The 13,811-nt window shown below is 50.7% G+C and overlaps 1 protein-coding gene across 9 annotated transcripts in view; it reads left to right on the top strand.

Annotated features, from left to right (window-relative positions):
• Nucleotides 1–276: 276 nt before the first annotated feature.
• Nucleotides 277–13,811, top strand: part of DENND4A (DENN domain containing 4A) — an 89,810-nt gene continuing 76,275 nt past the window's right edge. For 3 of the 9 annotated variants that reach the window (XM_029066481.2, XM_029066480.2, XM_029066477.2), the window contains exon 1: nt 283–388. The gene's annotated coding sequence lies outside the window, so the exon portion shown is untranslated. Of the gene's footprint in view, nt 389–7,325; nt 7,368–8,462; nt 8,658–13,811 lie in introns of those variants that run through there. The other 6 variants (XM_029066475.2, XM_029066479.2, XM_029066478.2 and 3 more) reach the window with 6 other exon arrangements.

The following is a 13,811-nucleotide window of genomic DNA, read 5'->3' as shown; positions in this document are numbered from 1 at the left end:
TTTGCCCCCGCCCCCCCCCGCCGTCCAATGAGCTTCGGCCGCACCCCCGGTGGGGCGGGGCGCTAGGACCCGGCGGAGGCCCCGGCCCCGCCCCCCGGCCCCCGCCCTCGCTCCCGCCCCCTGCCGGCGGGTTGAGGAGGCGGCGGCCGTTGGCGCGGGCCCAGGACCGGCCAAGATGGCGGCGGGAGGAGGAGGAGGAAGAGGAGGAGGAGGAGGAGGAAGAGGAGGAGGCGGAGCGGAGGCGGGGCGGGGGCGGCCCGTCTGAGCGCGGGCACGGGGTGCGGCTGGACGGGACCGGGCGGAGCAGCGGCAGCAGCAGCAGGAGGAGGAGCGGCGGCGGCCGCGGCAGGAGCGTCCCTGTCCCCGCTGCCCAGCCCCCCGGGGATCGGTGAGAGCTGCGGGGCGTCCGGGGGGGCAGGAGGGGCTGGTGCTGAGGGGGCGGCTGGGGGCAGGAGGCTGCGGGGGGGAGGGGGCATCGGGGGGGGGCAGGACTGTCCTGCGGGGCAGGAGGTTGCAGGGGGGAGGGGGCATCCCCGGGGGGCACAAGGCTGCAGGGGGGAGGGGGCATCCAGGAGGGTCTGGTGCAGGGGGGAGGGGGCACCTGGGGGGAGTAGGACTGGCCTGCAGGGCAGGGGGCTGCGGGGAGGAGGGGGCATCCGGGGGGGCAGGAGGGTCTGGGGCAGGGGGGAGGGGGCACCTGGGGGGACAGGACTGTCCTGCAGGGCAGGGGGCTGCAGGGCGGAGGGGGCATCGGGGGGGCAGGGGGGTCTGGTGCAGGGGAGAGGGGGCATCCGGGGGGGCAGGACTGTCCTGCAGGGCAGGGGATGGCAGGGAGCTTGGGGAGGGGAGGGGGCTCCCCGAGGGGCAGGGGGTGCCCGGGGGGGGGCGGCAGTCAGGTTGGGGTCGTCGTTCCCCGTCCCCCCCCCCCCCCCGGGCAGGAGGGGAGGCCGCAGCCCGACGCCTTGACGGGGCCGAGCGCTTAGCGCGCAGTGTGTGCGGAGCCACGGCCTCAGCGCCGCCACCCGCCCGGGCCGCGGGCCGCACGGTTCTCTGCTCCTCATCCGCCCCTTACGCCGGGCGCGACGCTGCACTAAACGCGCGGGAGAATCACACCTTCCCTCCCCTTAAGGTGTTTACAGTCTAGAGGCATCCGTGGCATCTGTTGGGCGCTTGTGGGGTGCGGAACACTGGACTAAACGCTCGGGAGACTCACACTTTCCCCGCTTACAGGGAGTGGACGGTCTAGAGGAATCGGTGGCATCTATTGAGCGCTTACGGCGATTATTGAACGCTGGCCCGAACCCTTGGGAGAATCACGCTCTCTCTGCCCTTAAGGTGTCTACAGTCTAGAGGAATCAGTGGCATCTGTTGAGCGCTTACGGTGTGCAGCACATCGTACTAAGCGCCCGGGCGAGACCATTCCAGCATCTTTGGCGGACCCGTCCCCGAGCCGTGACGGGTTTCCATTCCGGGGGAATCGGTGATGTTTTTTGAGCGCTTACCCCGTGCGGAGCACTGGACTAAGCACTTGGGAGAGTCCAATACAACGGAGTTGGTAGTTGAGCTCCCTACCCACAACAAGCTTGCGGACTAGAGGAATGAGGGGTGTTTATTGAGCGTTTACTGTGGCCAGAGCACTAGACTGAGCGCTCTGGGGAGTCCAGTACGACAGAGTGGGTAGACAGGTTCCGCGCCCACAACGGGCTTTCAGTTGGAACAAGCCCCTTGGCCGGCTTGCCCCAGATGGGGTCATTTTTCTGCTCTCTAGGGATGTTTCCGTTGTCTCCTGCCAATGAATAATAACAATGATATTTGTTAAGCGCTTACTGTGAGCAAAGCACTGTCCTAAGCGCTGGAGTAATAATGATGATATTGGTATTTGTTAAGCGCTTACTATGTGCAGAGCACTGTTCTAAGCGCTGGGGGAGATACAGGGTAATCGGGTCATCCCTCGTGAGGCTCCCAGTTAATCCCCATTTTACAGATGAGGTAACTGAGGCCCAGAGAAGTAAAGTGACTTGCCCACAGTCACACGGCTGACAAGTGGAGAGCCTGGAGTCGAACCCATGACCTCTGACTCCCAAGCCCGGGCTCTTTCCCCTGAGCCACGCTGCTTTTCTGTCGCCTTCGGGAAGGGGGGGGGGGGGTCTCTCTCCTTCCACCTTTATCCCACTGAACTTTGCCTTAAAAAAACCCCCCACCAAACAAAACTCAAGCAAACCCTCCCCGGCCTAAAATTGTAAAAAAAAAAAAAAAAAAAAGCCAGTCCCGTTCGATGGGGAGCAAAGGTTCCTTTAGACGACAGATGCTTTCTGCTGTAACGCGTCGAGGCATCGCCTTGTTTTCTGGTTCACTTCGCCTCTCGTTAGATTCTCTTCGGAGGATGGGCATCGCAATCATCCTGTAATGTAAGATGTAATACGGCTCAGGTTTAAATTAGTCCCCGAGTGCACGTCTGCCGCGGCTGCTCTGGAGACTGAAGGCCTTCCAGTGGAGGTTTAATTGGGCAGTTAAGCTTTGCGTGATTGGGGGACCTAAATGCACCGGTTGAACTATGTTTTTAAGGCCTTTTTTCAAAAGCAACAACAACAAAGTCCGTCCAGCCAGAGGGCTGTGGCATCTCCGGCTCGATTCCCCACCTAATGCAAACCTTCCTGCCCTCCTCCCCCTTTGAATGAAAAGAAAAAAAAGAAATTAAAACTACTGTAAGCAGCGCAGCCCGGGGTACTTAATCTCCTACTAATAATGTTGGTTTTTGTTAAGTGCTTACTATGTGCAGAGCGCTGTTCTAAGCGCTGGGGTAGATACAGGGTCATCAGGTTGTCCCATGCGGGGCTCACAGTCTTAATCCCCATTTTACAGATGAGGTAACTGAGGCACAGTGAAGTGACTTGCCCACAGTCACACAGCTAAGTGGCAGAGCCGGGATTCGAACCCATGACCTCTGACTCCCCAGCCCGGGCTCTTTCCACTGAGCCACGCTCCTACTAGTTTTAGAACATTTGGGATTTTAGAAAAAAACAAACCAAATATGTTCTGGGTGCTTCAGACTTGCTACCCTTAAAATGTCCAGCTAGGAGAAATGTCTCGGGATTGACAATTTAGAGAATAATAATAATGGTGTTTGTTAAGCTCTTACTGTGTGCCAGGCACTAAGTCCCGGAGAAGCTAATGGAAAAAACCCAGACCTGGGAGTTGGTGGACCTGGGTTCTAATTCCGACTCGGACGCTTGCTTGCTGTGTGACCTTAGGCAAGTCACTTAATTTCTCTGCACCTCAGTTTCCTCGATGGTAAAATGAGGATACCTGTTCTCCCTCCTCCTTAAACGGTGAGCCCCAGGTGGGACAGGGACTGTGTCTAACCTAATGAACTTATACCTACCCCAGCATTTAGAGCAATTTTGGCACAGAAGCTTAACAGATACCATTAAAAAAAACCCAACAACTTCAAAGTCGATCTGTAGATAGCTTCAGGTGGATGCGTATTAAAACCCATTATTAAACAACCGCGTTGGAAACGTAGGGGTGTCTTGGGCATCTATTAATAGTTTATTTTGCCCGTGGTGCAAAAACAATGTTTTGGACACTTTTTACTTCGTTTCCAATTGTCTCTTGAATTGTTACTTTGTGAAAGAACTACGGAACTGAAGTATACGAGACATAATTTTCATTTTCTGAAGGTTTAAACACCGACATTTCTAATGCTGGCGGGTTTCTCCGCTGGTGTAGGGAAACTAATTGAATGGGAACCCAGCCAAATCGGGGTGGGGCGGGGGGGGGGGAATAAATGAGTAAATTTTGGCCGGGGTGGTTTTGAACTTAGAGTGAAAGGATGTCCTTTTTAGAAAATTACAAAACTCCATACGGGGGGGTGGGGTTTCCCCCCATCTACCCATCGATCGTATTTATTGAGCCCTTACTGTGCGGGGAGCACTGTTTAAGCCCTTGGGAGAGTACAGATTAACAGAGTCGCTGACGTTCTTTGCCCACAGGGAGTTTACAGTCTAGAGGGGGAGAATGAGTAAATTACAGATAGGTACATAAGTGCCTTGAAGCGGAGGGAGGGGTGGATAAAGGGTACAAGTCCAAATGCGACGCAGAAGGGAGGGGGAGATGAGGAAAAGTGGGGCTTAATCGGGGAAGGCCTCTTGGAGGAGATGTGACTTCAGTAAGGCTCTGAAGGTGGGGAAGAGCGATCGGCTGTCGGTTATTTAGAGGGAGGGCGTTCCGGGCCAGGGGCAGGACGTGGGCGAGAGGTCGGTGGCCAGATAAGGCGAGATCGAGGTACAGCGAGTAGGTTGGGGTTAGAGGAGCGGAGTGTGTGGGCTGGGCTCTGGTGCGAAATGGCCTGAATGTTTTAAAGAGGATAATAATAATAATAATGTCGGTATTTGTTAAGCACTTACTATGTGCAGAGCACTGTTCTAAGCGCTGGGGGAGATACAGGGTCATCAGGTCGTCCCACGTGAAGCTCCCAGTTAATCCCCATTTTACAGATGAGGTAACTGAGGCACAGAGAAGTGAAGTGACTTGCCCCCACTCACACAGCTGCCAAGTGGCAGAGCCGGGATTCGAACCCATGACCTCTGACTCCCAAGCCCGGGCTCTTTCCACAATGAGCCGCGCTGCTTCTCTAAGGAGTGTGTGTCTGGTTCCATCTGCACAGGAGATGATGAAACTGATTTATAAAAATCTAACTTTTTCATCTGGACTAGTGCTCATAGAGTACTTGTGCACTTTTAAGTCCCGTGACTTACATTTCTAGGAAATAGAATGCTGTTTTCTTAGAATAATCGGTGGTTTTAAAGGGTGTGTGTTGAAGGGGGTTAAGAGGGGGGTTATGACATTTTACCAGAAGCAGCATGGCTCAGTGGCAAGAGCCCGGGCTTGGGAGTCAGAGGTCGTGGGTTCCAATCCCGGCTCCGCCGCCTGCCAGCTGTGTGACTTTGGGCAGGTCACTTCACTTCTCTGTGTGCCCCCGTTCCCTCATCTGTAAAATGGGGATTAAAACTGTGAGCCCTAGGTGGGACAACCTGATTACCTTGTATCCCCCCCAGCCCTTAGAACAGTGCTTTGCACATAGTAAGCGCTTAACAAATACCACCATTATTATTACCAAAAGTAAAGGAAAAGAAAATGACAAAACTAGCCCAAGCAATTTTATCATTGTTCCCTTGAGTAGACCTTTTCAAAATTCTTCTAAGACAAAAAAAAAATCGGTTTTTGAAAAAACTAGAATTTTAGAAATAAGGGCAGCTGAGATAGTTGGCACTTATGGAAAGTATTAAGTGGTAATTGGAGAAGCAGAAATTCTCCGGCTTGCTTTTCCTCCAAGCCTGTGGTTTTGATATATTTTTTGAAGAGATTATGAAAATGTTTTTAAAAAACCCAGACCACAGATTTTTGACTACAGTGTAGCATTTTACATTTGTCACTTAAGGTTTTTTTCTGTGACAGTGAAGGAATGGCCCGCTTTAATACGGGCACTCGGCTTCCTCTGCTTCTGTCAAAGTACCTATCGCCAGGGAAAAGGTTGCGGTCGGTATGGGTGGTCAATCGGTGATATTTACTGAGCGCTTACCGTGCGCAGAGCACTGTACTGAACACAACGGAATTAGCAGACCGTTCCCCGCCCCTAAGAAGCTGTCAGTCTAAAGGGGGAAAATGATGTTAAAATAAACGATGGGTATGAACTTAGGTGCTGGGGGTCTGAGGGTGGAGACGATATCAAGTTCTGAAAGGGGACAGATCCAAGTCCTTAAGTGATGAAGAAGGGAGAGGTGCTTTGAATTTTTAGAGAAGATTGAAATCCAATATCTCTATTAGTCTCCTTCCAGGATGAGAGCAAACCAAGTATCCACCCTCCCGCCATCCCCACCCCAGCCGCAGGGAACGCGTCTACCCGCTCTGCTAAACCGAACTCTCCCGGGTGCTCGGTACGGTGCTCTGCACACAATAGGCGCTCAATAGATACGATTGAGCGACCTCCGGGAGGTTTTCAAGTTTCCGCCGCTGTTGACTTGCTCTGCGTCGAATGCAACTCTTGCCAGACCCAAGTCACAAACGAAGGCCGCTGGAGAGAAAAGGGAAGTGGGAAAGATAGCAGTGGAATTCTCTTGTCGGTCCCCAACCACAGTTTCCAATGAGAATAGTGAGTCATCACACCACACTTATCAGTTCTTGCTCACCCTGTCAGGCACAGCAGAGAAGAACGAGGGGCTTGGAAGGGCAGGAGACTTGGGCTGTAGGACCAGCTGGACCCCTGACTTGGTTTCCTCATCTGCAAAATGGGGATAAAATCCCCGCTGCTACGCCTCCGCCTCTCGGATCGGTTGGTGCAGGGACCGGCTTGTCTCTACCCCGGTGCTTAATAAGTGCCGTCGTGATTAAATCGTGGTATTCATTCATTCTTCATTCATTCAATAGTATTTATTGAGCGCTTACTATGTGCAGAGCACTGGGCTGAGCGCTTGGAATGTACAATTTGGCAACAGATAGAGACAATCCTGCCCAGTGATGGGCTCACAGTCTAATCGGAGGAATTCAATAAGCACATAACTCCAAGCACTGTACTCAGCACTGGGGGAGAGAGAGGAGACCCAGGCCCCAGATGGGGCTGACAGTCTAAGTGGGAAGGAGCACAGGGATCGAATCCCCCGTTTTGGAGATGAGGGAGCCGAGGCCCAGGCGAGTGAAGTGACTCGCCCGGAGTCACCCAGCAGATAAGCGACGGAGCCGGGATTAGAACCGAGGTCCTCTGGCTCCCGGGCCTCTGCTCCTTCCACTAGGTCACGCTGCTTCTCTAAACCGTTAGAGGTGCCGCATAAAAATATTCTCCTGGACCGTCATCCTGAAAAGCAACTCAAAACCAGGGTTGGAATTGGAAAGGTTTTTCCGGATATTCGCCGACTGCATTCAGCTCTTCTTCAAGCAGCGATGTGGGCTTCGGTAATGACCTGTGCGTTGTCTTGCTCAGTACAGTGCCTGGCACGTAATAAGCTCTTAATAAACACCGCAGTTATTATTTTATTTTCCATCAATAGATTAAGAATAATCACTGAGGGCGAAGCACTCTACTAAGCACTTGAGAGAGTATCGCGTGTCCCCTCAAGGAATTTGCAATCTAGAGGGGGAGGAGACGTAAAGCAATTTACAAATGGTGGGAGCGGGAGGAAGAGCTACTTTGCCACCTCTTTTTGGTATTTTTAAGCACTTACTGTGTGCCAGTCACTGTACTAAACGCTGGGGTAGATAGAGGCCAATCACGTTGGCCTCAGTCCATATCCCACATGGGGCTCACCGTCTTCTTAATCTCCATTGTGCAGGTGAGGCAACTGAGCCAGAGAGAAGCAAGGTGACGCAGACAGGTAACCCAGCAGACGGTGAATGCTCTGTTGTATCGTACTCTCCCAAGCGCTTAATACAGTGTTCTGCACAGAGTGAGCCCTCCGTAAATACAGCCGATCGACTGACCAGCGGCGGAGCCGGCATTAGAACCCAGGACTCCCAGGCCCGTGCTCTATCCCCCAGGCGACGCTGCTTCTCGGAGGGCACCTAGCTCAAGGCACCAAAATTGGCAGCTCTGGAAGCAAAACTGGGCAGTTCTAGGGTCAGTCGTGACCCCGGAGAGCACTTCTGGTGTGACCGCTGAGCTCGAACCGGAGATGCCAATCACTGGCCTTAGAAGAGAGCTTGAGACCGACCCAAATGTACACCATCGTTTTTTTCTTTCCTTTTTTTAATCAACTCTAATGTGCTCTGCAAGACTCTGCCAATTTTTGGTTGGTTTCAAATTAGGGATCGAATGAGATTAATGCCAGGTGATTTTAGGACAAATAAAATTGCACTCCAGGACCACTGGGGTAAAAGGGCTGATTGCATTTGTTTGCTAAAGCAACTTATTTGGACGCTCTGCCGATCTGAAAAGCAAGACCAGGTTTTAATGGAACGGGCAACACCCAGTGCGTTTTACTCCTTTCTGCTGGGGTGTCTCTGTTTGTGGAGTTCGTCATACTTCATGCAAAATATTTACGATTTTGGGCAGTTCAAATATGAAGGACAGTCCTAGAATCACTTCATGTGATGCTTCTCCCATTTTCCCTCTGCCCAAAGATAGCGTAGACATCAGATGGTGTATATGTGGGTGAGTCCCTTCTCAGCATTTATTGAGGACCTAATTGTGTGCAGAACATTGTGCCTGGTGCTTAGGAATGTACATTAGGGGCTCAAGACAAAGTCCCTGCCCTCGAGGAACTTCGTCTAAAGATTTCTGTCTTTTGTAGGGAGGAATGTAATACAGGATTCTCAAGTCTCTTGCAGAGTTGTTGATGTTTTCTGTGGCATATTCATTCATTCTTTCGATCGCATTTATCGAGCGCTTACAGTGTGCAGATCGCTGTACTAAGTGTTTGGCATTTGGTCTTAGCCCCCCAAAATGATTGCCTTATCTGGAGAAAATTGACATCATGACGGTTTCGACGTGGCGATTTCAAAGTGCATATTTAGAAGGGCTGTTGAGGAAAACATAAAGATAGTCCGCAGCGGTGACGAAGAAATTAGTAAAATGCACGGTTGAACGCATCGGCAATCGGATAAACGGCTTGATAGATTGAGCTTCTGGGAGAAGACGATCATTTTGGGACCAGTACAGGAGACAAGTGAGTCAATCAGTGGAATTTATTGAGCACTCACTGTGTACTCCAACACTGTACTAAATGCTTGGGAGAGTACATTGTAGGAGAGTTGGTAGTAAGCCTAGAGTGTTTAGGAAAGGATTGCCTAGAAGTCTGCTGTTTCTGCTTGACCTTGGAAGCCGTCAGTTCTTCAGTGATTATGCTGTTGGTTACTAACTCTCCCTTTGCTCCTTAAGGTATTTTAAAGCCTCTCGATAGCGTAGGTATCAGTGGTCATTTATCGAGCGCTTACGATGGTACGAAGCGCTTGGGAGAGTACAGTACAACAGAGTTGGTCGACAGGTTGGCTACCTACAAGGAGCTTGCAGCTTGGTAGAGCGATAAATGAACGACGAGGACGTAAAAGTGCTGTGGGGCCGAGGGTGGGGTGAATATCAAGTGCTTAAAAGGTACAAATCCAAGAGCAAGGACGATGCGAATGGAAGAGGGAGAATGAGGCCGGAGTCGGGGAAGACCTCTTGGAGGAGATGTGCTTTTCCTAAGGTTTGGAGGTGGGGAGGGTAGTGGTCCGTCATAAACGAAGGGGGAGGGAGTTCCAGGCCAGAGGCGGGGCGTGGACGGGGGTCGGCGGCGAGAGGGATGAGATTAGAGGGGCGAAGGGAGCAGGCTGGGTTGTAAAATAAGAGGTGTGATAGAAGGTAGGACCTCAAGGGTTTTTATCGTTTTTCCTACTCAGCTTTTCATTCTCAGGCTGTGCTTCCCCTTGGAACCAAAGGAGTTATAATAATAATAATAACTGTGACATTCGTAAGCACTTCTTTCATTCGATAGTATTTATTGAGCGCTTATTATGGGCAGAACACTGTACTAAGCGCTTGGAATGGACAGTTCGGCAACAGATAGAGACAATCCCTGCCCAATGACGGGCTTACAGTCTAATCGGGGGAGACAGACGGACAAAAACGAGACGACATAATCACGATAAATAGAATCAAGGGGATGTGCACCTCATTCTTATGTGCCAGGCACTGTACCGAGCGCCGGAGTGGACGCAAGGTAATCAGGTCGGACATGGCCCCTGCCCCCCATGGGGCTCACACTTAATCCCCACGTCACAGCCGAGGGTAGCCGAGGCCCAGGGAAGTGAAGTGACTCGGCCAAGGTCACACAGTGGACAAGCGGCGGAGCCGGGATTAGAACCCAGGCCTGAGCTCTATCCGCTAAACCCTGCCGGGTCGTGAGAGTCTTTAAAAAGATAAAAGCTATAGGACACGTCTGAATTATTGTTGAGGAGCGGGTCCCTCTAGCTTGTAGAGCCTCCTTTTATGCCAACCAATAATTGGGGTGATTTTGTTCTCAACAATTAAATTAAAGGAACAAATTACCTGTGATCTTGCCCAGAGCGACAATCCGGACGTCGTAGTTTTTCACCGCCAAGTCTCATTTACGGGAAGGCACCCACTTTTGTCTCCCAGCTGCGCAAAGACGGGTTTTAAAAGAAGGGATGCTCACTTCTCAAGCGGCATTTGTGGGCGGCGTGAGAATTTAGGCCATTGCATTCGTCCTGAGGACTGCAAGAGACGGCCCAAGTGAATGAGGAGAGCCCTGCCCGAAACGGGTGGTGACTAGCTGACATTTCAGCACTTTAACCGGTCCACTGCCGGCCTCTGTTACTGGAAATCGACAAGGAAGATGAGCTTCCTTTGAAGAAACCGAAAGGGTGAGGAGAGAAGGAAGGCGCTAGTTACCCAGTGGGGGAACAGAACTGGAGCCATTTCAATCAGTCGTATTTATTGAGTCCTTGTGGGCAGAGCACCGTACGAAGAGCTCGGGAGAAGACAGTTTAACAAACACATCCCCTGCCCACGGCGAGTTTACAGTGTAGGCGGACATTAAAGTAAATCAGTTATGGTCATGTATGTGAGCGCTGTGGGTCTGAGTGGAGGGGTGAATAAAGGGAGCAAATCAGGGTTACGTAGAAGGGAGTGGGTGGAAAAGGCTTAGGGGGGAAAAAGAAGGTCTCTTGGAGGAGATGTGAGCTATTTCTTTTCCAAACCCCCAGCTCTTCCCTGAGGAGCCCCTCATTTCCCCATCCTAATCCCCTTCCCTTCTCAATCGGTGCTATTTATTGAGCGCTTTACTGGTGTGCTTGAATCTGTGTCCCTTGAGCACGTCGAAGCTTACCCAGCCCCTGCCCCACAGCAGCTATATCCATATCCTTATCCTCTCCCATTTCCTCTAGCTCCAATTTATTTTAATATCCGGCTGCCCGTCTGGTTTGAAGGCGCCTCGTGGGCAACTCCGTTGGCACTGTAGAAGCAGGTGGAAGCGGCATGGTGTAGTGGATAGAGGACAGGCCCGGGAGTCAGAAGATCATGGGTTCTAATCCCGGCTCCGCCATTTGTCTGCTCTGTGACCTCGGGCAAGTCACTTCAGTTCTCTGGGCCTCAGTTCCCTCATCTGGAAAATGGGGATTGAGACTGTGAGCGCCATGTGGGGCAAGGACTGTGTCCGACGCGATTTGCTTGTATCCACCCCAGTGCTTAGTACAGAGCCTGGCACATAGTAAGCGCTTAAAAGACATCAAAGTTATTACTGTAACCTCCCAAACGCTTAGTACAGCACTCTGCACACGGGAGGAGCTCAGTAAGGACCACTGATTGACAGGCTGTGACTACATTGGGAAGCTCCTCAAAGCTACGAGGTTTCTCATGTCGGATGGGAAATGATGTTTGGATTTTTGAGACGCTTTTGCGTGAATGCATATGTTGGAGCAGTCACCGTGACTCTTTAACCTTTATTCAGTTTTGGACTTGTCTTTCCTTTGGGAGTCCCTGCAGCATTGACTCCTTGGTTTATATGGATTCCTGATGGAAGACTCCCATCAAACCTATATCCCAAAAAACTCACATAGAATGGTCTCCTTTTTCCAGATGCCTCAGTCGGCCAGTGGCATTTGTTGAGAGCTTACTATGGGCAGAGCGCAGTACTAAGCGCTTGGGAGGCTTCAGCAAAACAATTAGCAGGCGCATTCCCTGGCCATAATGAGCTTAGGGTCTAGAAAACAAATTTATATTCTCCCACAAAAGTATTTTTCAAGAGGGGTTGCAGCGTATCGTGTGCCTGGTCTGGCCTTTGAAGTCACTTGGGCAAAGCAGCAATCAATAATCATCCATTGACATAGATTAGGTAATATAGTTCACAAAGTTTGGACAAACTTTATCTAGTTGACTGGTTTTTTTTTGCTTGTTGGGGGTAGGGATTCTCTCCTTTTTTGCAGTCTTTAAATAAATATTATTTTTGACTTTTCTAAGAGATCCTTTTATTTTATTTTTACAGTTTTCAGATGCTTACTCTGTGCCAGGCATCGTGCTAAATGCAGGGATAGATAGAAGCTAATAGGTTGGCTACAGTCCCTGCCTTACGTGGGCCTCACAATCTTGATCCAGATGAGGTAACTGAGGCACAGAAAAGTGAAGTGACCCGCCCGAGGTCACCCGGCAGACAACCGGCGGAGCCGGGAATGTCAGAGCTCATAACGGTAATAGTAATCATTTCATTTATTAAGCTCTCACCGTGCCGAGTGCTGGGGAAGAGACCAGATGATGGGATCGGACAGAGCCCCTGCCCCCAAAAGGGGATCTCAGGCTGTCGAACCGCTGTTTGGCAGATGAGGAAACTGAGGTCAAGCGGTTTGGCCCGAGGTCACGTCGTAGGCCAGCGGAGGAACTGGGCTCAAACCCGGGCCTCGAGGCTCGCGGTCCCACGCTCTTACCATTAGGCCATACCGCCTGTAGGCCTGAACCAACAGAACCCAGGCAAAATTGGGAGAGAATCGTATTTAGCAGAAAAGTACAGATGCAGTTGAAAACTAGGACGAGGCCCCTTCAACCTTACGAACAAATGCAAGCCAGGAGAAAGGGGGCTTAAAAGCTCATTGCAAAAAAAAAAAATCAATCAATGCCAGTGAGGTTTGGTGGGAGTGTTTCCTTCCATTGAACAAATAACTGGGTCCAAACCAGATCTAATCCCGGCTCCGCCCTTTTTTGTGCTGTATGCCCTTGGGCAAGTCAGTTCACTTCTCTGGGCCTCAGTTCCCTCATCTGTCAAGTAGGGATTAAGTCTGGGAGCCCCATGTCCAGGGACTACGTCCAAGCCGATTTCTTTGTAGCCACCCCAGGGCTTTAGCACAGTGCCTGGAACACAGTAAGTGCTTCAAAAATACTATTAAAATATTAAATATAATATTTATAATCCAATATCTAACATTACATATTTAAATAATTAAATAATTATTGTTTACAGAAACATTCCCAATTTGTACTCCCTGGAGTTTAGGAAGAAGTGTGCCCGAGCGTTGCAGTAATCGGAAATGGGAATATTAGCGAGAGAGCTCCCGCCGCTGCGTCATTCAGGAACAGAAGCAGTCATTATGAAGGGAAAGATGCAGCAGTTTACAGAGGAACGATAAAGAACCGAGGGGGAGGATGGGGAGGAAGAAAAAACTTGAAACGGGTGGGAACATTTTAGGAAAATTAAACCATTTTAGAAACTGAATGCTAGGCGTCAGCTGCCTGGAATACTCAACCAGCCGGCGGGTGAACCTACTCTTGAAAAGTAATCTTCCAGGATTTTCCAGCAAGGAAATCCTGAGCTTTCTTCATCCATCAGCGGTATTTGTTGAGCACTTACTCTGGGCAGAACCCTGTACCGAGTGCTCGGAAGAGTAATAATAATAAATAATAATAACATTGATACCTGTTAAAGTCCTCAACTATGTGCCAAACACTGTTTTAAGTATCGGGGTAGTTACAAGTTAATCATGTTAGACACTGACCCACATGGGGCTCACACTCTTAATCCCCGTTGTACAGATGAGATAACCGAGGTCTGGAACAGTGAAGTGACTTGCTCAAGGGCACACAGACGAGTGGCAGGGTCAGGATTGGGACATAGGTCCTTCCGATTCCCAGGCCCACGTTCTTTCCACTGAGTCACGCTGCTTCTTATAAAATACAGTAGAATTTGCGGACGCATTCCCTGCCTGTAACAAGCTTAAAGTCTAGAGAGACTGTATTCTTAGACTGGTTGGGTCTGACCGAGCCCCTACTAGGCATTTAAATGGAAGCTCATTTCATCATTTCAAGAAAACAAAACAGTCCAGGGCGCTCGTTTGCC

Source organism: Ornithorhynchus anatinus, chromosome 5 (assembly GCF_004115215.2).
Source record: "Ornithorhynchus anatinus isolate Pmale09 chromosome 5, mOrnAna1.pri.v4, whole genome shotgun sequence".
Classification (NCBI taxonomy): Eukaryota; Metazoa; Chordata; class Mammalia; order Monotremata; family Ornithorhynchidae; genus Ornithorhynchus; species Ornithorhynchus anatinus.
This window is presented reverse-complemented; position numbering and strand designations above follow the sequence as displayed.